General features: G+C 41.6%; 1 protein-coding gene and 1 long non-coding RNA gene across 2 annotated transcripts in view; one reads left to right on the top strand and one right to left on the bottom strand.

Annotated features, from left to right (window-relative positions):
* The window catches only part of FCHSD1 (FCH and double SH3 domains 1), a 151,580-nt gene that overhangs the window by 44,216 nt on the left and 80,333 nt on the right, over nucleotides 1–27,031 (top strand). The gene's annotated exons all lie outside the window — the stretch shown is intronic.
* On the bottom strand, nucleotides 1,660–25,182 carry LOC115476968. Its single transcript, XR_003943251.1, has 3 exons — nucleotides 25,169–25,182; nucleotides 7,255–7,257; nucleotides 1,660–1,740 (listed from the first exon to the last, which is right to left on the bottom strand). It is a non-coding gene; the product is annotated as an uncharacterized LOC115476968 (long non-coding RNA).

Raw genomic sequence — 27,031 nt, 5'->3', positions numbered from 1 at the left:
TATAGGTGAGAACTTGGCAATGGAAAGAAATGACCTGTATTAGCATAATGTTAAAAATAGAAAATCTACCAATGCTGCTTATATTAAGGTGTACCTTTTCTCGGGGTAGACCATCAGGTGGCTTTCATTATAAAGGCCCCTCAGGACTTTTTTCTCCTGGATCTCTCCCCTCCTTTGCTCAGTACAAACACACACTCTTCCCCAAGGGAGCAAATTCTCTGCAGGGGGAAGGGATATCCCTTCAAAGCTCAGGCATTTGCCCCGCTTTCCTATATAAATGCTCAGAGACGACATGGGTGCTCCAACTGACTTTACTGAGGATTGGTGCAAAATACAGTAGGGTCCGATCATCCGGATGTCCAGTTATCCGGACCTGCATCCCCCCCCCCCCTGGTCTCTATTGCCCGACAGATAATTGAAAAATTAAAATTGCTCTTCTTAATATTCCAAAGTTTTTTCCAATTATCCAGACCACCCCCGGCAGAGGATAGTCCAGATAATCGATGTTGTACTATAAGTGTCTCTCTGAGGTAGTCTTTATATCTTGAGCTTGAACAGCATTACACGTACACTATAGAAAAACACATTTGCTATCTCCTCTTCTGTGTTTGTTTATGATCCCTCTCAATACTTGATAGTCTGTTGGTTTTGGTTTTCCCACAAACTGGGCACCTGTTCCCTTTTTGACTAAAACTTCACAGTCCCTAGGATGTTTCTCATAATGGACTAGATTCAGTAAATCGTGTGAAAAAATCAGCACAGAAAAAATTATGCGCCAAGCGCTATTTTATAAAGGGTATTTGCACTTTATAGAATAGCGTCTAATGAGCGCCTCCTGAAACCAGGTGTAAATGCCGACACCTAAATTAGGCGCAGATCGGCCTTGTTCTTTAAAAATGCATGTAACTCATAGGAGCACCCTTGAAACACCCCCTTGAAATTATGCGCTATAGGAGTTACTCGCACATTGTCATAGAATACAGTGTGTGCGCAATTCCCAATTAACGACAATAATTAGTTAGCAGCCAATTATTGGTGCTGATTGGCTCATTAATCAATTAAGTTGCATGTGCAAATCAGTTGTGTACGCTGATTTGCATATGCAACTTTAGTCGCCATATATAGAATCTAGGGGAATGTGTATTCCATGCATTACTGAACAGCTAAAGCAGTCCAGCATCCCAAAAAAGACTCGTTTCTCTTGAATTCCAACTGTTATTTACAAATAAGTAAAATGAGTAACTTTACTGAATGAAGGTAGTTTAGAGAAGAGTTCTGCCCTGATCAATTGGCTGACTGAAAGGGTGGATGATGAGTGACTGGAGAGATGAATTCTGAATTATTGCAGAGATGGATATTAAGCTTCAGTGAAAGGAGGATATTTATTTATTTGAACTGGCCGCCTCTGGATGCCAGGACCAGGGCTCTAACCACTAGGCCACTCCTCCACTCCAGTGAGGAGAGAATATTGGGCATTGGGTAAAAGGAAGATGCATTTTTCCAGAAGTGGATGGGGAGAGAGAGAGGCTGTGGACTACTGAGCCCATGATGGAAAATTCTGCCCTGCAAGGAAGGCAGCAAGGAATATCCCAAACATGAGGGGAGCCTCAGGAAATAACCTAACAGGATCACAGCATGTACCTTGGGCTGAAGCCTGAACCTGGCAGTAACTGGAGGAAATGAATCACATGCTAGGTTTGACTTATAAGAACAGAGATTAAAAGCTCTAGCAGGAAGTTACTGTTGGTTTGGCTTACACACTGCAACTACAAATACAAAATAAATGTAACCATTCACACAGAATTTTGGGGGCAGAACAGGCCCTCCACTATGAGATCCTCTTCAGACAGACTCTCGTTCTCTCTGGGAATATTTCCATACAGTACCTTTTTTTTTTTTCCTGTAGTGAAGTTCCTAGTTGATGCATCTGTCTCTCCTTTCTCTCATCAGCTTCTAGCTCAAGATCTCTGGTTTACTCTTAAGGCCAGGCAGAGGGGTGACAAAATCCTCTGGCCTGTAAGCCACACAAAGGCAGCTAACTCAAGCTTCAAGGGAGACTTCACACTGTAGTAGGTTCAAATGCTGAGTCTTCCACACATAGAACTTTTGGCTAATCCACTACAAAGTAAGTCCACCATCACACACGTTCAAGTGGTCTCTGGCTTAAATAAGGATAGAAAGATCCATGGCTGCCCTCCCAGCAGGGGATGCTGTAGTGGAAGGGGTATGGCATAGGCGCCCGGTAAAAGGGGCTTGGGGAGGCTAAGCCTCCCCAGCCGCAAGCCCCAAGCCAGTGGCATAGCAAACGGATTCTTTTAAAAAATGGCGCCTATGTAATTTTGAAACGGCGTCTGCCATCCGGCACTTTTTTTTTTTTTGTACTTGCACTTTCTCTCCCCTCCCTTCCCACCACACTGTTCCACAGCAAGTCTGGCACTTTTTTTTTTTAATTTGTCCTTTCTCTCCCCTCCCTTCCCACCGTTCCACTGCAAGCTTCTCTCCCGGACTCTCTGTTCTCCCTCTTCACCGCCCCCCCTCCCGCAGTGAGCCTACATTGTTTAACAACTCCTGCCTGCAGCAACAACAAACTGCTTGAGCCGGGCATCGGATGATCCTTCCCTCTGCTTGCATCATCATGAGTTCCACCCTCGCGCAGGCAGGAAGTGTCTGAGCTAGATCGAGACGCGGTAGAGGGAAGGAGTTGACGCCGGCTCTGGCAGGGTGCTAGTGCTGCAGGGGCTGTTAAACGAAGCAAGTTGGAAGGTCCCGGGGAGGGGGGGAGACAGAAAGCTGTGCTGGACTCGGAGGGGACAGAGGAGGGAAACAAAGCATTGCCAGACCCGGGGGGGGTGGTAGAGAGGGGGGCAACAAAGTGGTGTTGCACTCAAGGGAGAGAGTGGGCAACAAAGCGGTGCTGGACTCAGGAGAGAGAGATAGGGGGCAACAAAGCGGTGCTGAACTCGGGAGGGGGTTAGAGAGAGAGAGTGGGGAACAGTGGTGCTGGATTCGAGGAGGGGGAGCCAGGGGAAACAGAAGTGGTGCTGGGCTTGGGGAGGGGGGTTGAAAGCAACAGGTAAGGAGGTTAGATAAAGCAGGAGTCAGGGGAGGCTATCTAGACCTTTGACCCAAAACAGTAGTAAATGTTATTGAAAACAATAGCCAAAAGATCATTAGAAATAAGGGACTGCCTATGCTGGGTCCACCTGTAAAAAGGCTAAAGCTGTTCTAGTTAGATAGGCAGTGCCAGTGGCGTAGCTAGGTCCCCCCAAACAGATTTTCAAAGAAAATGGAGCCTATGTGCCATAGGTTAAGCACCTTCCCAGTCCCTGAAGGAACCGCGAGCTTGCTTCCCATCCCTGACCTGCCTCTCGCTTATTGGGTCACACTGCATACTGCTTGTCTGCCTCCCCGATCCTGACTTGGCTGCGAAGTAATTAAAAGTAAGAAAAGAGAGCCAGGCGCGGGGGGCAGCAAAGTGGTGCAGGGGGGCAAAAAGGTGGTGCTGCACTCAAGGGGGAGAGGGGGCAACAAAGTGGTGCTGCACTCAAGGGAGAGAAAGGGGCAACAAAGTGGTGCGGGGAGAGGAAATTTGCTGGATATGGATAGATGGAGGAGAGGGCAGGGGAGAATGGAGAGTTGTTGGACATGGATGGATGGAGGGGAGGAAGTCAGGAAGGAGATGCACATGGATGGAGGGGAGGGAAGAGAGGAGAAATACTGGACTTGGATGGAGGGGAGGGAAGACAGAGAAAGTAGATGCACATGGATGGAGGGGATGGGAGTGAGAAGAAATGCTGGATATGGATGGAGGGGAAATTGCTGAATTTAAGGGCTGGATTTGAACATTTTGAGGGCAAATGTTGAAACTGGAGAAAGGATAGGGACAGGGCTACAGATGGTAGACAGGACGCATAAGGGGACAGAAGGATGGTGGACATGATGAGAGAAAAAATATCAAATGGAAAGAAGACACTGCATAAAACAGAAGACACTGGGACTAAATGCTCAGACAGCAAAGGTAGAAAACATTATTTATTCAGAATGTATTAATTGGAATATGTCAGCTTTTGGAAATGTGCATCAGTGATATTTTGCATGTAAGTTTCAATTTTTCTAGTATTGCTGCATGCCAAGTCTGACTTCTTGAGGTAACTTTCCAGTTCAGTATTTTGCCTTCATATCTGTTGTGTCATGTGTTTTTCATGTGTGATCAAGATGCAGTATTCTGCTAGCGTGTAGTATTTGCAGCCCTTTTTGGTTATGTTTCACTAGGTTGTGTACTGGTGTTTTAGAGCCCGGTGTAATTATAGTGCTGCCTTTCCACGCATAAGATTGTAGCTCGTCCTGTCCTTGGAATTAGTGCTGTTATGGTTTGGTAAGGTTATGAGTGTGTTTTTGCATAAGTTTGTGTATAGTATTTTGCAGTGGAGAGATTGTGTGTTGGCCTTACTGAGGTGGCACCAAAACATCAGAAAGGGTGTAGAGCCTAAATCATGACACACTACTCTTGAAGGATCGACATATGGTCGTTAATAAAAGGAGCTCATTGTGAACACTATCCACCATAAAAGGGTGTTTTGTGGCTCTACATGAGAATTGTGATATTATGATCCCTTGTTTCATATTGTTGACGATCTGCATTTTCTGTATGGGTGGCATATTGGTGTATTAGGGTATGCCCAGTGTAATATTTATGGTACAGTAAGGTTATGAGTGTGTTTTTGCACAAAGTTGTGCATAGTGTTTTGCAGTTGAGCGATTGTGGTTAGTATATGCTTTGAGCAACCACTTTATTCTTTGACATATGATACATATCTAATATCTAAATTTAATAAAAGGTATTAATTGTGATTATTTTATTTTTACTTATTTTTTTCTGTGTTGTCAGACAATTATGGATGTAAGCCCGCCCCTGGCCCCACCCCTAACCCTTCCCCCTTTAGCCTCCCCAAACAGTTGGGCCACCAACCGCCTATGGGGTATGGCATGGTCCAGACATGAGCTAGTGAGGATCCTGAAAAGAACTTTACATAGACAAAAAAATGTCAGTTATTCTTCAATGTGGTTAACTCCCTGCAGTAGTACAGTGCAAAAATATAGGGGTCCTTTTACTAAGCTGCGGTAAAAAGTGGCTTGCGCTAGTGTAGTCACGGGTTTTGGGCGCACGCTAAAATATTTTTCACCGCACGTACCAAAAATGCCTTTTCCCCCAAAAAATGGAAATGCGGCAAAATCAAAATTGCCACGCGTCCATTTTGGATGTCTGACCTTACCGCCAGTCATAGACCTAGCGATAAGGAATCTGTATGGTAACGACCTATGCGCATCAGATGCCACTTGGCGCACGTCTGCTACATGTGGCAGAAAATAACAAATATTTTTCAGATGCACCTCAAGCCTGGAATAGACTTCCCGAGCCTGTACGTCTAGCCCCGTCTTTGGCCGTTTTCAAGTCCAGACTCAAAGCCCACCTCTTTACCACTGCTTTTGACTCCTAACCTCTACTCACTTGCCCTGTCCTTTTATCCTCACCTCTTTATTCCCTTACCCTTAATTGTTCTGTCTATTTACCTGTCTTATCTAGATTGTAAGCTCTTTGAGCAGGGACTGTCCTTTTGTGTATGGTATACAGCACTGCATATGCCTTGTAGCGCTATAGAAATGATAAGTAGTAGTAGTAATATCATGATGAGTGAACATCACTTGTAATCCAGGAGATGTTGAATGTGATCTCAATGTCTCAAATGTGTGATTTTTTTTTAATAGCTTTATATTTTCAGATTTATTCTCTTACAGGGCATTTCAAGTTCATGAATTTTTAAGTGTCTTAGAATGCCTCTTCAAACGTTTTCTTTTCCCTCAGATATTTGGGCATGTTTAAAGAGATTCAAGTCTCAGCTTCCATTTTCTCAGAACTAATAACAATACATAGCGGTGGGGGTGGTATATTACTACCAAAGAATCATATACTGAGAGACACTTTTTTTTATTTTGTAGAGGTGAGCTCAGTTAGATGAATTGGACTACCTGCATTTTCTTACTGATTTCTTTAATTACATTTACATAGTTAGTTATTAGATTTCTGGCCTTTTAAGACTCCCCTTGGACAAATAGAGGATGGATCAGTTCTTACTCTTGGTAGGATCTATATTGTTCAATTCAGTGCCCTTCACTAAGGGGTATCCTTCAGGATAGGGGTCCCCCTTACTAGCAGTAAAAAAAAAAAAAACCTTGCCATCAACTTTTGCTTCCTTCTGCAGTCTTGCACAGATCTGTTGAAGCCTATGACTGTCAGCTGCTCTGTGCAATGTTAGACCACATAGACTGTTTTTATGAAGTCTTTGCTGGTGCTTTTTAAAATAATATTTTAAAAAGTTTGCACCGTGAATTGAGGTTGAAGGGGAGCAGACTCAGGACTAATGTTAGGTAGTATTTTTTCACGGAGAGGGTGGTGGATATGTGGAATGCCCTCCCGCAGGAGGTGGTGGAGATGAAAACGGTAATGGAATTCAAACATGCATGGGATAAACACAAAGGAATCCTGTTTAGAAGGAATGGTTCCATGGAATCTTAGCGGAGATTGGGTGGCGACGCCAGTAATTGGGAAACAAAATGGGAGCTGGGCAGACTTCTACAGTCTATGCCCTGATCGTGACTAAATAGGGATGGGCTGGAGTGTAAATTTTAAGGGGCTTAGACGTTAGCTTCAGAACTTAGTACAAGAACAGTGCTGGGCAGACTTCTACGGTCTGTGCCCTGAGGAAGGCAAGGACAAATCAAACTCAGGTATACATTTAAAGTATCACTTACCATGTAAATGAGTTTATCTTGTTGGGCAGACTGGATGGACCATAGAGGTCTTTATCTGCCATCATTTACTATGTTACATCCATTTCTAAAGTCACACACTCTTTCTTTCTTTATTGTTTTTTATGCAATAGGATCTGTTTTGATAGTTTTTATTATTGTTGCCTGGATGATATTGGGTGTTTGGCTGTTTGACTCCAGGGCCAATATGTACACATACATGAACGGGTGGTACACAGAGGATAATTCTAGAACAGGGGACCTAGAATAAGAGGGTGAGCCTATTCTAGAAGAAAAAGAAGTTGTTTACTTTTCTTTACAGAATACTTACAGAAGTGGCAAAAAAACACTTGCACTTTTACCCCAGGATTCTTTATATGGCGCCTTAATTTCCTTGCGGAAATCAAAGCATATTCTATAACAATGCACATAACTTAATTGAAAAACCAGCTAATCAGTGCTGTTAATTGGATGGGAAGCAATCAGCACTAATTGGCATTAATTAAGATATACGCACACAAATCGCTAAGCATATTCTGTAACGCGGTGCGCTTGAATTCTAAATCATAAGTACATAAGTAATGCCACACTGGGAAAAGACCAAGGGTCCATCGAGCCCAGCATCCTGTCCACGACAGCGGCCAATCCAGGCCAAGGGCACCTGGCAAACTTCCCAAACGTACAAACATTCTATACATGTTATTCCTGGAATTGTGGATTTTTCCCAAGTCCATTTAGTAGCAGTTTATGGGCTTGTCCTTTAGGAAACCGTCTAACCCCTTTTTAAACTCTGCCAAGCTAACCGCCTTCACCTCGTTCTCCGGCAACGAATTCCAGAGTTTAATTATGCGTTGGGTGAAGAAAGTTTTTCTCCGATTTGTTTTAAATTTACTACACTGTAGTTTCATTGCATGCCCCCTAGTCCTAGTATTTTTGGAAAGCGTGAACAGACACTTCAAATCCACCTGTTCCACTCCACTCATTATTTTATATACCTCTATCAAGTCTCCCCTCAGCCATCTCTTTTCCAAGCGGAAAAGCCCTAGCCTCCTTAGTCTTTCTTCATAGGGAAGTCGTCCCATCCCCGCTATCATTTTAGTCGCCCTTCGCTGCACCTTTTCCAATTCTACTATATCTTTCTTGAGGTGCGACGACCAGAATTGAACACAATACTCAAGGTGTGGTCACACCATGGAGCGATATAACGGCATTATAACATCCTCACACCTGTTTTCCATACCTTTCCTAATAATACCCAACATTCTATTCGCTTTCCGAGCCGCAGCAGCACACTGAGCAGAAGGTTTCAGTGTATTATCGACGACGACACCCAGATCCCTTTCTTGGTCCGTACCTCCTAACGTGGAACCTTGCATGACGTAGCTATAATTCGGGTTCTTTTTTCCCACATGCATCACCTTGCACTTGCTCACATTAAATGTCATCTGCCATCTAGCCGCCCAGTCTCCCAGTCTCGTAAGGTCCTTCTGTAATTTTTCACAATCCTGTCGCGAGTTAACGACTTTGAATAACTTTGTGTCATCAGCAAATTTAATTACCTCGCTAGTTACTCCCATCTCTAAATCATTTATAAATATATTAAAAAGCAGCGGTCTTAGCACAGACCCCTGAGGAACCCCACTAACTACCCTTCTCCATTGTGAATACTGCCCATTTAACCCCACTCTCTGTTTCCTATCCTTCAACCAGTTTTTAATCCACAATAGGACTTTTCCTCCTATCCCATGACCCTCCAATTTCCTCTGTAGCCTTTCATGAGGTACCTTGTCAAACGCCTTTTGAAAATCCAGATACACAATATCAACCGGCTCCCCTTTGTCCACATTTTGTTTACTCCTTCAAAGAATTTAAGTAAATTGGTCAGGCAAGATTTCCCCACACAAAGCCGTGCTGACTCGGTCTCAGTAATCCATGTCCTTGGATGTGCTCTGTAATTTTGTTTTTAATAATAGCCTCTAACATTTTCCCCGGCACCGACATCAGACTCACCGGTCTATAATTTCCCGGATCTCCCCTGGAACCTTTTTTAAAAATGGGCGTTACATTGGCCACCCTCGCCAGGGGTCGTGTAACTAGTTATTGCCATATACTACCATAGTTGAGAAGGGGGTGGGGACCATGGGCGTTTCTAAAATCTATGCACTTTGTTATAGAATACACCCACTCTGTGCCTAATTTGGGCATCAGGATTTACTCCAAGTAAAACATGGAGTAAATGGCCATGACTAAATTTGGTCATGTGGACAGGCGCTCGGTGTATTCTATTACCGCACAGAAAATTAAACCCTATTCTATAAAATATAGGCGTACTTTATAGAATACGCCTAGGCTTATTTTTTTTTCATGCAGAATTTTCAAGCGCCATAGATAGAATCTAGCCCACATGAACAGGCAGTACACATACATTTAAGGTTTGATCACTTACAATAGCCCTATAGCTAGTGTAGAGGCCCATGATGAAATGTTACCCAGAACATGTGTAAATCATAGTATTCTATAATTTACAAACATTTGCACACTCTGCCCAGTATCTACCCATGCACAAACCCACTAGCAAAGCGAGCAGCATCAAAACATAGCGGATAGTTACTTACAGAATTACCCCCATGGTTTAAAACACTAGGTGCAGTCTGCCTGTCGCAGATGAGGTCAAACAAGGGAGTATTGTAGTAGTAATTAATTCTATTCCTGCTGACACAATTGGTGGGCAGCCCAGGCCCTGCTGGCTAAAGAAATGCTTCTACAGACCTGAGTAGCACAGGTGATGGTGTGCCCAGGCCCTATCCCCAGAGGAAATAGAATGAACTGGACCCCACTAGTCAACCACTGACCTGGGAGCTAGGAAAAAGGGCCAACTGAAGAGAGAAGTACCAAAGTGAGGGGGAAATTGAACTTTTTATAAGCTGAAGTTGATCTGGTAATTTTAGGACTCTTCTGTAAGCCATGGTGTTGGCAGCAATAGTTTATTAGTCACTTGGGATCTTGTGACCGGGTATTTGTGAGCTGGATTGGCCACTGTTGGAAACAGGATGCTGGGCTCGATGGACCTTTGGTCTTTCCCAGAATGATATTACTTATCTGCTTTTGTACTATATTATGAGCCACCACTTTCAGTGACGTGAATTTTACAGCTGTTACAGAATGCAGCTGCTCCTCATTTGTTGGGTTATGGCTATCTTGGTCATATCATTTCAGTCCCATGCAACCGTTGTTGGCTACCAGTCATCTTGAGAGTTAAATTCTAACTTGCTACTGTGGTTTATAGACCCTGAAGGAGATAGCACCTCTCTTTTGAAAGCTGCCCTCAGTAGATATTCTTCTCTGCAGTAACAGAGACCTACTGATAAGGCCTTACTTCCTTCTAGTTCCTTTGGTGAAATTTGCTTGTCTTGCTAAGACACGGTTGAAAGCCTGTGCTATTTCAGGGCCTCTGTTATGGAACTTAAGAAAATTGATTATTTACAGTTTGGTAAATTAGTAAAGACTTTCTTTTTCTGTGCAGGCTTTTTTTTTTTTTGCAGTAGGTACATACTTTGGATTTATTGTTTGGGTCTTGTAGATACAGGATCAGTACTCAAATGGTGGCACTGACTGCATGAGTCCCTTTTTTGTTTATGCTCATGCTATTTTGTGAATGTCATTATGGGGCTAATTATGTAAGGAGCCAGATAATTTTAGGCAGTATGAAGGCACATAAATGCCATGTATAGAATACTGACTAATGGAAAAGTATGCACCATGGTTTAATGGCATGTTTCAATTTATCTCTCCGGATGCATGAATGGTTAAAGAGAGGTGAATTGAAATCTAAGGACGAGAGATTGATAGTTGCAGCTCAGAACAGCGGATTACAATTGAGATGGTTCACAGCAAGCATAGAAAAAACTGGTACAACAGACATCTGGAGATTCTTTAAGAAAGAGCTACAAATAGTTACTCATCTCAAGGCTGGATGTGACGTGCTGATGGTGTAAAATGTTTATACAGAAAAGCACAACAAATGGCACTTCTCGTTCATTGGAAACTCTGTAAACATTCCAACATCAGTGTACAAGATAAGCATGGGGATCATGGCCCCAGGAGAACTGTGAAAACCAAAGAAGTTATGATTGCCTGGGACATCCCCAGTTTGACTGATAAAAAGCTGAATGCAAGAAAACTGGATATAGGAGTTAAGAGAAAAACACCAAAATGGCGTTGATTATAGAGGTGTTGGTCCCAAGCGATTACTCGGTGAAAAAAAAAGTGCAGTACCCAGAAACGCAGTCTAAAACCAAGAAAATGTGGCAGAAAGATGCAGAAATATTTCCTGTCATTTTGGGTACTCCAGGCTTGATAAAAAAAGAATTTCCAAGTGCACCTAACATAACTTCAGCTGCTCCCATCTTGATACACTCCTTACTTGTGTCCTGGTTGGAAAGCAGGTATTTTCCAAAAAATTCTAGGACTAGGGAGCACACAAAGCTACTACTAAGTAGTAAACTTAAAATGAATCGGAGAAAATATCTTCACTCAACGAGTAATTAAACTGTGGAATTCATTGCTAGAGAATGTGGTAAAAGTTAACTTAGCAGGGTTTAAGAAAAAGGTTTGGATAATTTCCTAAAATTCCATAAGCCATCATTAAGATGGACTTGGGAAAATAAACAGCATAAAATCTGTTTTACTGTTCTGGGATCTTGCCAGGTACTTGTAACCTGGATTTGCCACAGTTGGAAACAGGATACTGGGCTTGATGGGCAGTGCTTATGTTCTTATGTTATGTTTGTTTATTTATTTTATTTATTTATTTATTTATTTATTGTATTTGTATCCCACATTTTCCCACCTCTTTGCAGGCTCAATGTGGCTTACAATATGTCATGAATAGTGGAGGTAAGAGAGAATAGACATTTGGTATTACAGAAGGATTTTGGGTTACATGATAATGATAAAACATGATAGTAATATAACACAAACATTATAAGACATTTCTGGATACATGAGAGGAGTTCACTTGTGTTGTTCTTTTTGGTATGTCTTGTTGAAGAGATGGGTCTTCAGTAGTTTGCGGAAGTTGGTTAATTCATAGATCGTTTTAGATTGCGCGGCAGTGCATTCCAGAATTGTGTGCTCATAGGAAAAGGTTGATACGTGCGTTAGTTTGTACTTTAGACCTTACAGTTGGGGGAAATGAAGATTGAGGAATGTGCAAGATGATTTCTTGGCATTCCTGGGTGGTAAGTCTATCAGGTCTGACATGTAGGCTGGGGCATCGCCATGAATGATTTTGTGAACTAGGGTACATATTTTGAATGTGATGCGTTCTTTGAGTGGGAGCCAATGTAGCTTTTCCTCGTAGGGGTCTGCACTTTCATATTTGATTTTCCGAATATGAGTCTAGCTGCAGTATTCTGGGCTGTCTGGAGTTTTTTGAGTATTTTCTCTTTGCAGCCAGCGTAGAGTGCATTGCAGTAGTCTAGATGACTAAGTACCAATGATTGTAGCAAGTTGCGGAAGATGGTCCTTGGGAAGAATGGTCTTATTCTTTTTAATTTACACATTGAGTGGAACATCTTTTTGGTTGTGTTTTTCGCGTGACTCTCAAGTGTTAAGTGTCTATCAATGGTGACTCCAAGAATTTTTAGGGTGTCCGATATTGGTAGATTTAGTTCTAATGGATAAATTGCCTAGCCGTATTGCATCTTATGAACTTCAAAAGGAAGCTTTCTTTGGCACAATGCAAGTACTATGGGGAGCATTAGTGAATTTGAGAAACCGAGATCCTACTCCACAATCCCCCGGCTTAAGAGTGAGGTTCATTACTGTTGTGGTATATGCAAAAATAACCCATTTGGATACCTTGCCCCCGAGACAAAATTCTGACTTGTGGAAAAGTACACACCGTGATTTAATGGCACATGCTTTATCAGTGGGCATGCACATTGGCAGAACTCACACACGTGTACCCACACATACATTATAGAATACTGTAATGTAAATGCATTTTAGCTCAAAACTAAAGGTGGGCATTTACAACCACTCTAGGGCTGGTGTAAGTAATTGAAGCAAATATGTTTTCAGCCATTTGCACTAATATTCTATAAAGAAAAATGGGTGCCATAACAAGCATCTGTAGTAGGCACCCTTTAATCAAATCACCCTCTATGTGGTAATTCTATAGCTTCATTCTTCAATTCAGGCACCACAATTGGGTGCATGTAGTGTCAATTCTAGAATAGCTTCAAGGTGCGCATAAGCCAATATAAAATACTAGCATACAGGTGTATTGGCGTGCCAAAAGCTTAAGCATGCTCACTTACAGAAGGTCAGTGGCTGGCATTAGTTGCCTTTCCTAAGGGGCCTCTTTTACTAGAACACGGTAGGGCTAGCACGCACCTAATCGACAATACAGTCAGGGTTGCGCAGGTGCCCAGTGGTAATTCTGAAGTTGGCATACACTGTTTCCCATGGTAGAAAATAATTTCTACTGTGGGGGGCGTTCTACACCACTCAGGATTTTGTAGACCTCAATCATATTTCCCCTCAATCGCTATGGAGGGATATAGTTGAGAAAGTGTCTTATTTTCACTCATACCCTCTTTTAGGAAAAACGTGAAAACTTTTCTATTTAGAACATTTGTGACCTGATCTGGTCCTTCTTGAATTATGTTCCCAGGAGTATGTTCTGGTTTTCTTGAAATTGTAACCTGCTTAAAACTTGAAGGTGTTAGCAGGATATAAGCCAGAGTGTAATGTAATGTCTCTTTTCCAAGCTGAAGAGCCCTAACCTCTTTAACCTTTGCTCGTATGAGAGAATTCCATCCCCCTTATCATTTCAGTTGCTCTTCTTTGAACCTTTTCTAATTCTGCTTTTTTTTTTTTTGAGATACGATGACCAGAACTGGATGCAGTACTCAAGGATAGGTCGCACCATGGAGCAATACAGAAGCATTATAATTTTTAGCATCCTGTTTGCTTTATTTTGCTGCTGCCACACACTAGGCAGAAGAGTTTAGCGTATTATCTACAACAACACTTAGATCTTTTCTTGAGTGCTGACCCCCAGGGTGGACCCTAGCATCAGGTAACTATGTTTTGGATTGTTCTTCCCAATGTGCATCGCATAGAAAGTTGGAAGAATGGGCATCCAAATAGCAGATGAGATAATGAGGCTCATTTTCAAAGCACTTAGCCTCCCAAAGTTCCATAGAAACCTATGGAACTTAGCCTCCCAAAGTGCTTTGAAAATATGCCTCAATGTGGACAAGTGCAAAGTAATGCACACTGAGAAGAATATCCAAATCATAGTTATTTGATGCTAGGTTCTACCCTCGGAGTCAGCACCCAAGAAAAAAGATCTAGGTATCATCATGGAAAAAAGCTGAAATCTTCTGCCCAGTGTGTAGCAGTGGCCAAAAAGCAAACAGAATGGTAGGAATTATTAGGAAATGGATAGAAAATAAGAAAGAATATTATAATGCCTCTGTGTCACTCCATGGTGTGACCACACCTTTGAATATTGTGTGCAATTCTGGTCACTGTATCTCATAAATATATAGCAAATTAGAAAAGGTTCAAAGAAGGGTGACCAAAATGATAAAGGAGATGGAACTCCTCTTATATGAGGAAAGGCTTAAGAGGTAGGGCTCTTCAGCTTGGAAAAGAGATGCCTGAGGGGGTTATGATAGTGGTCTATAAAATACCAAGTGGTGTAGAAAAGGCAAACATAAATAGATTTTTTACTCTTTCAAAAGTATAAGAAAATTACATGGTACTACTTTTAAAACAAATGGGAGGAAATATTTTTCACTCAATGAATAGTTAAACTCTGGAACTCGTTGGAGGATGTGGTATCAGCAGTTAGTGTATCTAGGTTTAAAAAAGGTTTGGATAAGTTCCTGGAGGAAAAGTCCATAGTCTAATCATATTAACTTACAAACAAATCACTCATGAGCATACCTGCGCTTCCATCTTTTCAGTCCAGGGACCCTGCCTCTGGAATCTAGTACCCATACCCTTAAGACATCAGATATCTCTGCCCTCCTTCAAGGTCAACCTTAAAACATTCCTGTTCCAAGACGCTTTTGGCTAAATACTCCCTTAGTGTAGGCAGCCTCGGTATTTCCCTCAATTAAGAGCATCCCCAGTGTTTGTGCCCTCCCCCTCTTTTTCTTAAATTTATAGAGTTCCTCCTCCCTTTCCCACACTTTCTGTTGATTGTTAGCACTCATTTTTTTATTTTATTTTATTTTTTCTTTACGATAATAACTCTGTAAGCTGCCACCACAGCATTTTTTGAGAGACTGCTCCCAGAATCTAGCTTTCTATGTTTTAACAGCCACACCAGCCTGATTTTGAAGTTTTATATCAGCTGATGACCCACTGTCCCTGACACAGCCATTTTTATACTGGTGAAACATGGCTATGTCGGGCATTTTATGTTGAATATCTGGGAGCTTTTAATTGACTAATAAAGACATTGTTTTTTTACAAGGTCTGCCTCATTGTTCTACCTTCTTATGTTCTGTACAAAACTAGCAAGTAACATCTAATTTGCTAAGGGTAAAAGGCAAAACAAGGAAACAGGACTTCAGTGGCTCAGGTCACGTCTGAGACCCGCCCTGCTTCTTCATCAGTCCTAAAAAAAACTCCTCTATGCTTGATTCCATATTTATTATTATGTTCTAATATCATGCCTAATTCTGGGAATGCCCATGTCTCTGCCATGGCAACTTAGCCCCACCAGTCATTAAGCCCCCAAGAGGATGTAGGAAGTGTTGGTTTCAAAGTGTACCTGTCGTATGAGGGGAGCTTTAGTAGGTAGAGATTCATAGGGCAGGAAGAGGGATGTGAAAAGGAGACTGAGTTTCCACCCTGGCTAGAGTTTGCTGGCATTCCTTATTGGACTTTTCATTTACAGTACTTTTAGCCTTCCACAATACAATACTTAAAATGTTTGTTGCACTAGTTTTGGCTAATAGCTACATACAATGAAAGTCTGATTCAGTAAGAGAGATTTTTCTCCCATTCTTTGTCTAGGGAAATGACCTTGATGAATCAGGTCTTTCTAGAAAGTTTGGCTCTTTTATAAGAGGAACTTGGGTTACTATGTTTCATCATTTTCAGCATTGTAAAACCATCATGAGGCAACTGTAAGAGAAACCTCATCCTGGCCTTGTAGCTCTGCCATGCACATGTTCAGTGGATTTCAGTACTGCTGACTATATGATCAGCTTTGTTTTCGAAAGGCCAGTCCTCTGCATTTTTGAGAACTTTATCACAGTGTGCAAGCATGGGGTGATATTTAAAATTTAAGCTAGTGCTGTTTTCCAGAGCATACACAGGGCAATTTTATCCTAGTATTTAAAACATTTACATGCTTAAGATGTGTATATGTTGGTGCCCAGGTTATTGAATTACCCCCAAAGTTAGTAAACTCTGTAGGATGGTTTGTATTTTAGCACAATTTATACTCAAAACATTATTAACATAGTAAATGACAGCAAATAAAGACCTGAACAGTCTATTCAGACTGCTCAACAGTCACACTCATTATCAAGTCATGATTAAACGAACAATGAATATGAGATAAAATACTTGATCATTGTCTCTCTTTGGCATTTCTGGGACATAGACCATAGAAGTCTGCCTGGCCCTGTCCTTAGGTTCCAACTACTGAAGTTGCTGTCGAAGCCCACTGCATCCTATTCAAATCCATCTTGTGATTTGTGGGACACAGAATGTACAAGATTGCCCGGCACTGTCGTCATGTCCCAGATTACTGGAGTTCCGTCAACTCCCTCCCCAGCCCATCCTAAACAGGATTCCAAATTAGATCCTGAACAGAATCCTGATAAAAGAAAGATAGCTCCTTGAATAAATAACAGACAAAAGTAGTATCATGCCTGAAAAAGTATGTGAGCCTTCCTGTCAGTAACTGAATGGCACCTCTTCATGCAGCAATAGTTTCAATTAAATGTTTCCTGTAAATGTTGAGCTGTGTCTTGCATCACTCTTGAGAAATGTCCCATTCTTTCATGCAGAAGTGGTTCAACTCTGACATCTTGGGGGGGGGGGGGGGGATTTTATGAAGTCATTTCAATGTGTATGTCTTACACATATGTCTTACACATATACTTTTACTATAGACTTTGTTGGGGGGTACAGTCTGTGTGAGCACAGATAGTCATGAAGTACATGCATTGATTCTAAAATATGCTAATCTACACTTGTATTTACTTGTTCTACATGCATGGCTGAGTTCCTTAATTTGTGAAATTGTTGGCTCCACAGTTTATACAGCGCTAGTCCCTGACACAGACCTTGAAACGTTGGCCACTGTCGGGCAAAGTGTGGTGGTTTCAAGCTTTCAAGCAAAGAACTCCATTTGTGAAGATTATATGGAGCTCTTCCTTACTTCATTTTTTGTATTTAAATAAATACTTTAGAGGTACATTGAGATAAGGAGGTTCTTTATGCTGATGATCGAGTAACAGTACCTTTATAGATTGTAGCTATGTATCCAGGTCTACTGAGGCTTTTTCCTCCGTATGTTCATCAGGTTATAAGGCTGTAATTGTGATGTGTGAGAACTGTTTGAATTAATTAAATTTCACTGTGCCTTGTTCAGGCCTTTGTCTCCTCCTCTTGTGTATATTTTTAGTTCTTTTTGCTGGTGTTTCCTTTATTTTCCATGACATAGTCGGGTCTTTCCAGTGACTTTTGTGGTGCCTTGCCTCTTTTTTCAGGTACTATCACACCTTTTGATTTGGCTTTGGAAAGTTTTCCTTCCATATCCACTAAAGCTCCCAGTGGCTATAAGCACTGTTCCCAGTGCAATCGGACGATCTCTGGAAAAAGCACCCATTTTTGGTGTCTTCAGTACTAAGGACCTGACCATAGCCCTGCCAACTGTGTCCTTTGTCTTTAGATGAAGAAGAGGTCTCAGGTGTCCAGAAAGGCTCAACGCGAGAAGAGTTTTGGAGCCAGGTCTGAATTCTCAACTTCAGCATCGAGGTCGGTGGCATCAACATCAAAGACTGCATTGGCATCAGGAACATCGGTGCATATGACTGCTTCAAGACCCATAGACACTAGGAGCAGTAGTGTGTCAGGTGGGTCTCCACCTATCTCGATGCCTGCTGCTAAACAGGGCCACCTGGACTAGCCAGTGTCGGACCCGACCCCAAGGCAATGTGAGGATTCAACGTCATCCTTGTCGGCACCGAGGACTCTCAACGCCGAGCTTCGGGCGAGGGCCAAGAAGCATCGGCATCAGTTCTTGATGCATGGTGCCGGGAGCTCAGGGGTATCAAGGGATTCGGCATCCGAGAAGCGTTGGCGCCAGGAGGATCACTCCCTCTCTATTCAAGAGGTACAGATGCTTCTGTCTCCAAGCAGCCAGGACCCAGCTCCTGTCTCAGCCCCGTCATTTCTGCAGCCTGTCTCGGAGGAGTGGCCTAGTGATTAGAGCACTGGTCTTGACATCCAGAGGTGGCCGATTCAAATCCCACTGCTGCTCCTTGTGATCTTGGACAAGTCACTTAACACTCCATTTACAAACTTAAATTGTGAGCCCTTAAGGGACAGGGAAATAACCAGTGAACCCAAATGTAACGCACCTTGAGCTACTTCTGAAAAGATGTGAACAAAATCTAAATAAGTAAATAATTGGCTAACAAGTAAACCACCCTGCAGCATAAATCTACATAGATGAATTTGGACAGTTCTCCTATACATGGTCCAAATGGTTTTGAGCAAGAACATAAGAATAGTCATACTGGGTCAGACCAATTGGCCATCTAATCTAGTATCCAGTTTCCAACAGTGGCCAATCCAGGTCACAAGTACCTGGCAGAAACCCAAATAATAGCAACATTCCATTCTACCAATCCTAGGGCAAGCAGTGGCTTCCCCATGTCTATCTCATCTGAATAGTAGACTATGGACTTTTCCTCCAGGAAATTGTCCAAACCTTTTTTTTTAAACCCAGATACACTAACTGCTGTTACTATATCCTCTTGCAAAGAGTGCCAGAGCTTAACTATTCGTTGAGTGAAAAAATATTTTCTCCTATTTGTTTTAAAAGTATTTCCATGTAACTTCATTGAGGGTCCCCTAGTCATAAGTACATAAGTACATAAGTAGTGCCATACTGGGAAAGACCAAAGGTCCATCTAGCCCAGCATCCTGTCACCGACAGTGGCCAATCCAGGTCAAGGGCACCTGGCATGCTCCCTAAACGTAAAAACATTCCAGACAAGTTATACCTAAAATGCAGAATTTTTCCAAGTCCATTTAATAGCGGTCTATGGACTTGTCCTTTAGGAATCTATCTAACCCCTTTTTAAACTCCGTCAAGCTAACCGCCCGTACCACGTTCTCCGGCAACGAATTCCAGAGTCTAATTACACGTTGGGTGAAGAAAAATTTTCTCCGATTCGTTTAAATTTACCACACTGTAGCTTCAACTCATGCCCTCTAGTCCTAGTATTTTTGGATAGCGTGAACAGTCGCTTCACATCCACCCGATCCATTCCATTCATTATTTTATACACTTCTATCATATCTCCCCTCAGCCGTCTCTTCTCCAGGCTGAAAAGCCCTAGCCTTCTCAGCCTCTCTTCATAGGAAAGTCGTCCCATCCCCACTATCATTTTCGTCGCCCTTCGCTGTACCTTTTCCAATTCTACTATATCTTTTTGAGATACGGAGACCAGTACTGAACACAATACTCCAGGTGCGGTCGCACCATGGAGCGATACAACGGCATTATAACATCCGCACACCTGGACTCCATACCCTTCCTAATAACACCCAACATTCTATTCGCTTTCCTAGCCGCAGCAGCACACTGAGGCAGAAGGTTTCAGCGTATCATCGACGACGACACCCAGATCCCTTTCTTGATCCGTAACTCCTAACGTGGAACCTTGCAAGACGTAGCTATAATTCGGGTTCCTCTTACCCACATGCATCACTTTGCACTTGTCAACATTGAACTTCATCTGCCACTTGCACGCCCATTCTCCCAGTCTCGCAAGGTCCTCCTGTAATCGTTCACATTCCTCCTGCGACTTGACGACCCTGAATAATTTTGTGTCATCGGCGAATTTAATTACCTCACTAGTTATTCCCATCTCTAGGTCATTTATAAATACATTAAAAAGCAACGGACCCAGCACAGACCCCTGCGGGACCCCACTAACTACCCTCCTCCACTGAGAATACTGGCCACGCAATCCTACTCTCTGCTTCCTATCTTTCAACCAGTTCTTAATCCATAATAGTACCCTACCTCCGATTCCATGACTCTGCAATTTCTTCAGGAGTCTTTCGTGCGGCACTTTGTCAAACGCCTTCTGAAAATCCAGATATACAATATCAACCGGCTCCCCATTGTCCACATGTTTGCTTACCCCCTCAAAAAAATGCATTAGATTGGTGAGGCAAGACTTCCCTTCACTAAATCCGTGCTGACTTTGTCTCATCAGTCCATGTTTTTGTATATGCTCTGCAATTTTATTCTAATAATAGCCTCCACCATCTTGCCCGGTACCGACGTCAGACTCACCGGTCTATAATTTCCCGGATCTCCTCTGGAACCCTTCTTAAAAATCGGAGTAACATTGGCTACCCTCCAGTCTTCCGGTATTACACTCGTTTTAGGGACAGATTGCATATTTCTAACAGTAGCTCCGCAAGTTCATTTTTTAGTTCTATTAATACTCTGGGATGAATACCATCAGGTCCCGGTGATTTACTACTCTTCAGCTTGCTGAACTGACCCATTACATCCTCCAAGGTTACAGAGAATTTGTTTAGTTTCTCCGACTCCCCCGCTTCAAATATTCTTTCCGGCACCGGTGTCCCCCCCAAATCCTCCTCGGTGAAGACCGAAGCAAAGAATTCATTTAATTTCTCCGCTACGGCTTTGTCCTCCTTGATCGCCCCTTTAACACCATTTTCGTCCAGCGGCCCAACCGACTCTTTGGCCGGTTTCCTGCTTTTAATGTATCTAAAAAAATTTTTACTATGTATTTTTGCTTCCAACGCTAATTTCTTCTCAAAGTCCTTTTTTGGCCCTCCTTATCTCCGCTTTGCATTTGGCTTGGCATTCCTTATGATCTATCCTGTTACTTTCAGTTGGTTCTCTTCTCCACTTTCTGAAGGATTGTTTTTTGGCTCTAATGATTTCCTTTATCTTACTGTTTAGCCACGCCGGCTGACGTTTAGTCTTTTTCCCTTTTTTCTAATACGTGGAATATATTTGTCCTGAACCTCCAGGATGGTGTTTTTAAACAGCATCCACGCCTGATGCAAGTTTTTTACTCTGCGAGCTGCTCCTTTCAGTCTTTTTTTCACCATTTTTCTCATTTTGTCGTAATCACCTTTTCTATAGTTAAACGCTAGCGTACTTGATTTCCTAGTTTCACTTCCTTCAATGCCAATATCAAAACCGATCATATTATGATCACTGTTATCAAGCGGCCCTCGTATCGTTACCCCCTGCACTAGATCATGAGCACCACTAAGGACTAAGTCTAGTATTTTTCCTTCTCTTGTCGGCTCCTGAACTAGCTGTTCCATGAAGCTGTCCTTGATTTCATCAAGAAATCTTATGTCCCTTGCGTGTACAGATGTTACATTAACCCAGTCTATATGCGGGTAATTGAAATCCCCCATTATTATTGTGTTGCCCAGTTTGTTTGCGTCCCTGATTTCCTTTAACATTTCCGCAAAAAATCAATTCACTTCTACTTGTTCTACACCACTCAGGATTTTGTAGACCTCAATCATAACTCCCTCAGCCATCTCTTTTCCTGAAAAGGGGGTTTCAAGAGGAGTGTGGGCGTATTAGGAGTGTTACTCAAATTTACATGTGTTGTTATAGAATTCAGGGGAACGTGCCTACCTATAGACACAGGTATTTACAGCAGGTTTTCAGTGGTGTTAGTGGCCACTCCTAAATGTAAGCGTGTTCCCCAGCTCTGTATGCTATTCTTTAAACTGAGCCTAACTTTAGGCACGGTTTATGGAATAGTGCTAAACACGTTTAATGTTTAAACGGTTTTATTTGGGATCTGAAGAACCTGTCTAGATTTTAGACGCCATTTACAGAATCTGACCCAAATTTTGCTAAGTAAACAAGGGGTTCACTTACTGTTTCAGTCTCAGTGAGTAACTCTTGTTCCTGCTTGGAAAACTATTATCTTAAGAAAGATAGAACTGTTTAATATATACCATTCTTGTTACATACGAAAATACTAGCTTCAATTAAACAAGGGTATCATGTTAAGAACTTGTAATTCTCATTATATTCAAGCTTTTCAAAATCTTTCCCACCACTGCATGTAGCCACATGTCTCTCTCATTCATTGATGTTATATTGTGGAAAATGTATTCTACGAAGTTGCTTGAAATTCAGTGATACAGTCTCTGTAGAAGTTTCCATTACATTCTAGTTCTTCATCCAGTCCTTCTCTCTTTATATTGTCTGTTTTTGTTTTGTGGTTTTATGGCTGCTGTAAGAGAGAAGAGGAGGTGAATTAGGCTCCTTCTTGACTACTGAAAATGAGCATCGGTTGAAAGAGCAGACAGCAGGAGAGGCCGTTAGTTGAAAAGTGGGTTTGGAATTTCCCACTTGCCGAGCATATCTGAGCTCATTCTGTCAGTTTTACATGTATTCCCAGACAAGACACTATCACACCACTAATGTTGTCTGAATTTCTTCCTTCTCTTGTGGTTTCTAGTCAATGTGCAGCATTTTAGCTTGTCTCGTGATGTAATGGAATACAAGTCACAGGCTAATCTAAATAAAATATAAACTTGTGAGAGGTTGATGCCAATATGATGATATTGGTTAGAGTGAGGCGATACAAAATTTTCTGTTCCTTTTTTCAAATGTTTTCACTTTGGAGATGAAATAGATTTTGTGACTCTGGTAGTGGAGAAGGGGATGAGTGATCTTTAGCAAGATTGTTTCATAGCCAACGAATGGAAGAAAACAATTGATGAAACAGAACTTGTGTATGGGAAGACCAGGACACTCTCCAGATAGAACTCAACATACCTATACTGTAACTGAGCTGAAGTCTTCAAACAGACATTATTTCCATGGATGTAGTGGCAGGTCGAGGCTGGAATCGTTTCTCATTCAGAATGCTGGATTTAAGGTTCATAAAACACATTATGTAGGTGGAAGCCTATTTCTCTCCCATCATTTCCTTCCTTATACTCATCCAGTGAGTCAGGGAGTCAAATATTGAAATGCTGTTAAAAAATCATTGTGAAATTTAGTTTGGTCTGAACTAATGAAAATCCTCCACTCGTGGGTTATGTGTCTGAAACTCCTTGCAATTGTTTTTGTGTGCTTTTGTGGTTTTGTTTTCAACCTTTGGTGTTCTCCTCCCAATTCCTTTCATACAGATGCATTTCTTCTGCTTAGAACTAGAGAACCTGACAGTCAGCATGACTTCTTTTTTTTCTTATTGCACTATATTCTCTCCTTTTTTTATTTTTTTCTTATCTACTACTACTAGTAATCATTTCTATAGCGCTATATGCAGGTACTCTCTCTGTCCCTAGAGGACTCACAATCTAAGTTTTTGTACCTGGGGGCTTTTTACAAAGGTGTGTTAGTGTTTTTAGTAAGTGCTAAAAATAAGTGTGCGCTAAACACTAGAGACATAGTAACGTAGTAAATGACAGCAGATAAAGACCTGTATGGTCCATCCAGTCTACCCAACAAGATAAACTCATTTTCCTATGGGCATCTCTAGTGTTTAGCATGTGCTAAAAATGCTAGCATGCCTTTGTAAAAGACTCCCTAAGTGATTTGCCCAAGGTCACAAGGAGCTGCAGTGGGAATCAAACCCAAGTCACCTGGCTGAAAGCCCACTGTACTAAGCATTATGCTACTCCTCCACTATGCCTCCACTTCTTACCAAAGTCTGTCCCTCATTGCCCACCTTTGTGCTCCCTTCTCAGACTGTCGTGTTCTTTTTATTTCTGTTGTGGCTGCTTTCTGGCCTTAGATTGCATAGAAAAATGAAACAGCACTAAATATTTAAAAAAAATGATGATTTCTTAAATAGCAAAAATAACAAGACCAATTATGGCCGTATTTCAATAAAAATCTGCATTAGGGATCACTAATTCGTATGCTAGTTAACAATTCTCAGCCTCAAAAAAAAAAATCTCTCCTAAAAATGACATCAAAAAGATGCAAGTATTGAAGGAAGCCAGGAATATCACACTGGCTCCGAGGTGGTACAAACCGCACTACAATTTCTTCAGTGGCGGCAAGCAGTCACTTCTGTTCTGTTACAGCTCACTTCTCCTACAATGATCCTGATCCTAGCATCTCCGCACCTTTAAAGATTATCTTTTTAACAGTCAGTTTATGCAGTCAGATAAGTTGTAGTCCAGTCTTCTCAAGATTATATGTTAACTGTGCCCTCTGAGAAAATGTTTGACATGGTATGGCTTTCTATGTAGTTATCTGAAAGATTATAGAATAGTATCCTTCATGAGATACTACTACTACTACTACTTATCATTTATATAGCGCTACTAGACGTACGCAGCGCTATACACTTGAACATGAAGAGACAGTCCCTGCTCGACAGAGTTTACAATCTAATTAGATGCATATTGAATGGGATTTAATAACATTTTGACAGAAATTGAAAGCACACCTATGTCCATCATATCACTTGGGGGATAGATTTTATTAAAGGGTGAATGTGGATCCATTTTGATGAGCATAGGCTGTTTCGTGTTATGTTTCTGTTTTTATGTGCTTATTTATTTATTTTAAAAATGTATAACCCGCTTAAAACCTAAGCAGTTCACAGCGAATACATTCACATAAAAATATCATATACAATAACATACATATCAAACAAGATCAGTGGTGCTACTAATACAATATCCTTTGTTAATCTACTTTCTGCTATTCAAATGCTGATTCTCAGAAGCAAATATTTTAATGTGAGTGTGTTTTTTTTTTTTTTATTTAATATATTTATTCGTTTTCAATTTTAACAAGCATTCACTTGTTTGAAATACAGCCATAGTAATTTTCTTAATAATTAATAATTTTCATAACAACAAGCCAAAAAGGCAAATAATAAGATACATTCCATTTCTTAACAACACATTCTTTATACTTCCTTAGACCTCATTTACAAATATTGGGCGATCAGAGTTAGGGAAGTTCCAGTATACAATAAAAGAAAAAAAAAAAAAAAGAAATTAGGTGGCGTAAATCCTCCCTTATTTAATTATTTCAATTGCTTAACTTCCAGGAATGATTTTAGACTGTCTGGTGAATAAAAGGTATATTTAACCTGACCCAACCTAACCAGACATTTACACGGATAGGCGAGGAAAAACATCCCGCCTATCTCTAGAGTTCTTGCTTTCAGTGCTAGAAAAGCTTTCCTTCTCTGTTGGGTAGATTTTGTAACATCAGGGAAGATTTGTACTTTTACTCCGCCAAAACAAGTTTGTAAATTTTTAAAGTAAAGTCTCATGATATTATTCAAGTCCTGTTCAAAAATAAAGGAAACTATCAAAGTTGACCTCTCTGTATTTTCGTCCACTGAACTCTCTAGTATTGCTGAGATGTTCTCTAAATCTAAGTTTGGTTGTAGTCCTTCTTGTCTTTTCCCTTTCTCTCCCTTGGGATTTGGAATATAATAAATCTTGTTAACTGGCGGGATCGCTTCTTGGGGAATTTTTAAGACATCATTCAAATATCTTTTGAACAAGTCATGAGGATTAATCCCAGAGAGTTTGGGGAAATTTAGTAATCGTAGATTTAATCTTCTATTAAAATTCTCAATTTGCTCCAATTTTCTTCGTATTTCTGTATTATCTTTGACCACACCAACTTTAAATTCTTGAAAAGAGTCTACTTTGTTCTGGAAATCTGTTACCTTTTCAGCAATGTCCGTTTTTAACTGGTCAACTTTTAAATTCAATTCTTGGAATTTTTTTTCAAAAGTACTCACTTCTCCTGAAGTTCGTTGTAGTGTAGCATCCATTTTATTCAAAACAGTCCATATCATGTCCAGGTTTACCTCCTTCGATGACCCTGCTGTTCTTCCTTCTGTTCTCGGCGTCTGTTCCAGCGTTTCCCGCCCCTCACAAGCAGTCTCGCCCGCGACACTTCCGGTAGGGCGTCCCTGCTCCTCGGGCTCCGCTGTAGACGCCGGACACGGAGGCCTCACAATTGCTGGTGGTGACAGAGATATTTTTTCTCCTAGCAGTGTCTCCGCTTCCCCGGAAGACCTTGCTATAGGATCCGTATCTCCTACTATATGGGAGACTGGCAGAAAATAGCGCTCGAGCGCCGTCTGAGACTTCGAGGGAGACGAGGTAGGTGGGGGGACTATCCGCGTCGCCCCCTTTCGTTTAGTATGTGGCATTCTGTTATAGAATTAATATTTTCCCGATTCAGGGCCAGAGCTGCTACTTCATGCGTCCTGTTACGCCGCCATCTTAGATCGCCCCGTGAGTGTGTTTTTTTTTTAAATGTGATTAAACCACGTTGGCATTTACAAAGGAGGCGGTATATACATTTTTTTTAAAAGAAATAAACGCAATGATGCCCATGGTGTAATCTCATTGTAGAAACCAGAGTTTGTAGGAACGTAAATCATTATAGGGCCCTTTCACTAAGCCGCAGTAAAGTCTGCAGTTATCAAGGCCTAAAGTGGATTTTACTATGTGGTAGCTGCAAATTTAGGGGTCCTTTTACTAAGCTGCAGCAAAGGGGGGCCTGTGCTGGCGTCGGTGCATGTTTGTGATATGCACTGAGGCCCCCTTTTACTGCAGCTTAGTAAAAGCACTTGCTGCATGGCTATTTCGGGGGGGAGCACTTACCGCCACCCATCATGCTGGGTAAACATCGGCTCGACAAAAATAAATATTTTGTAGCACCAGAAATGGCGTGCACTGGGGGTGGGAACTACCACCAGGCTGCTGCGGTAGCCCGGCAGTACTTCTGGTTTAGTGAGCAGTAAGCCCGTGTTGGGCTTACCGCCGCTTTGTAAAAGACCTTCTTAATGTGGCAGACATTGGGGCATTCCCAGCATTTGCTGTTATATGTGCCACATTAAATTTTGCAGATACCGTGCAGTACTGCACTTGGAGTTAGTGCAGAAGCACTGAGGGCCAAATTCTATAAATGGCGCTTTAAAATCAGTGTCGA

The sequence above is a fragment of the Microcaecilia unicolor genome, chromosome 8 (assembly GCF_901765095.1).
Source record: "Microcaecilia unicolor chromosome 8, aMicUni1.1, whole genome shotgun sequence".
Classification (NCBI taxonomy): domain Eukaryota; kingdom Metazoa; phylum Chordata; class Amphibia; order Gymnophiona; family Siphonopidae; genus Microcaecilia; species Microcaecilia unicolor.
The sequence above is the reverse complement of the archived record's forward strand: the minus strand, read 5'-3'. Positions and strand labels throughout refer to the sequence as shown.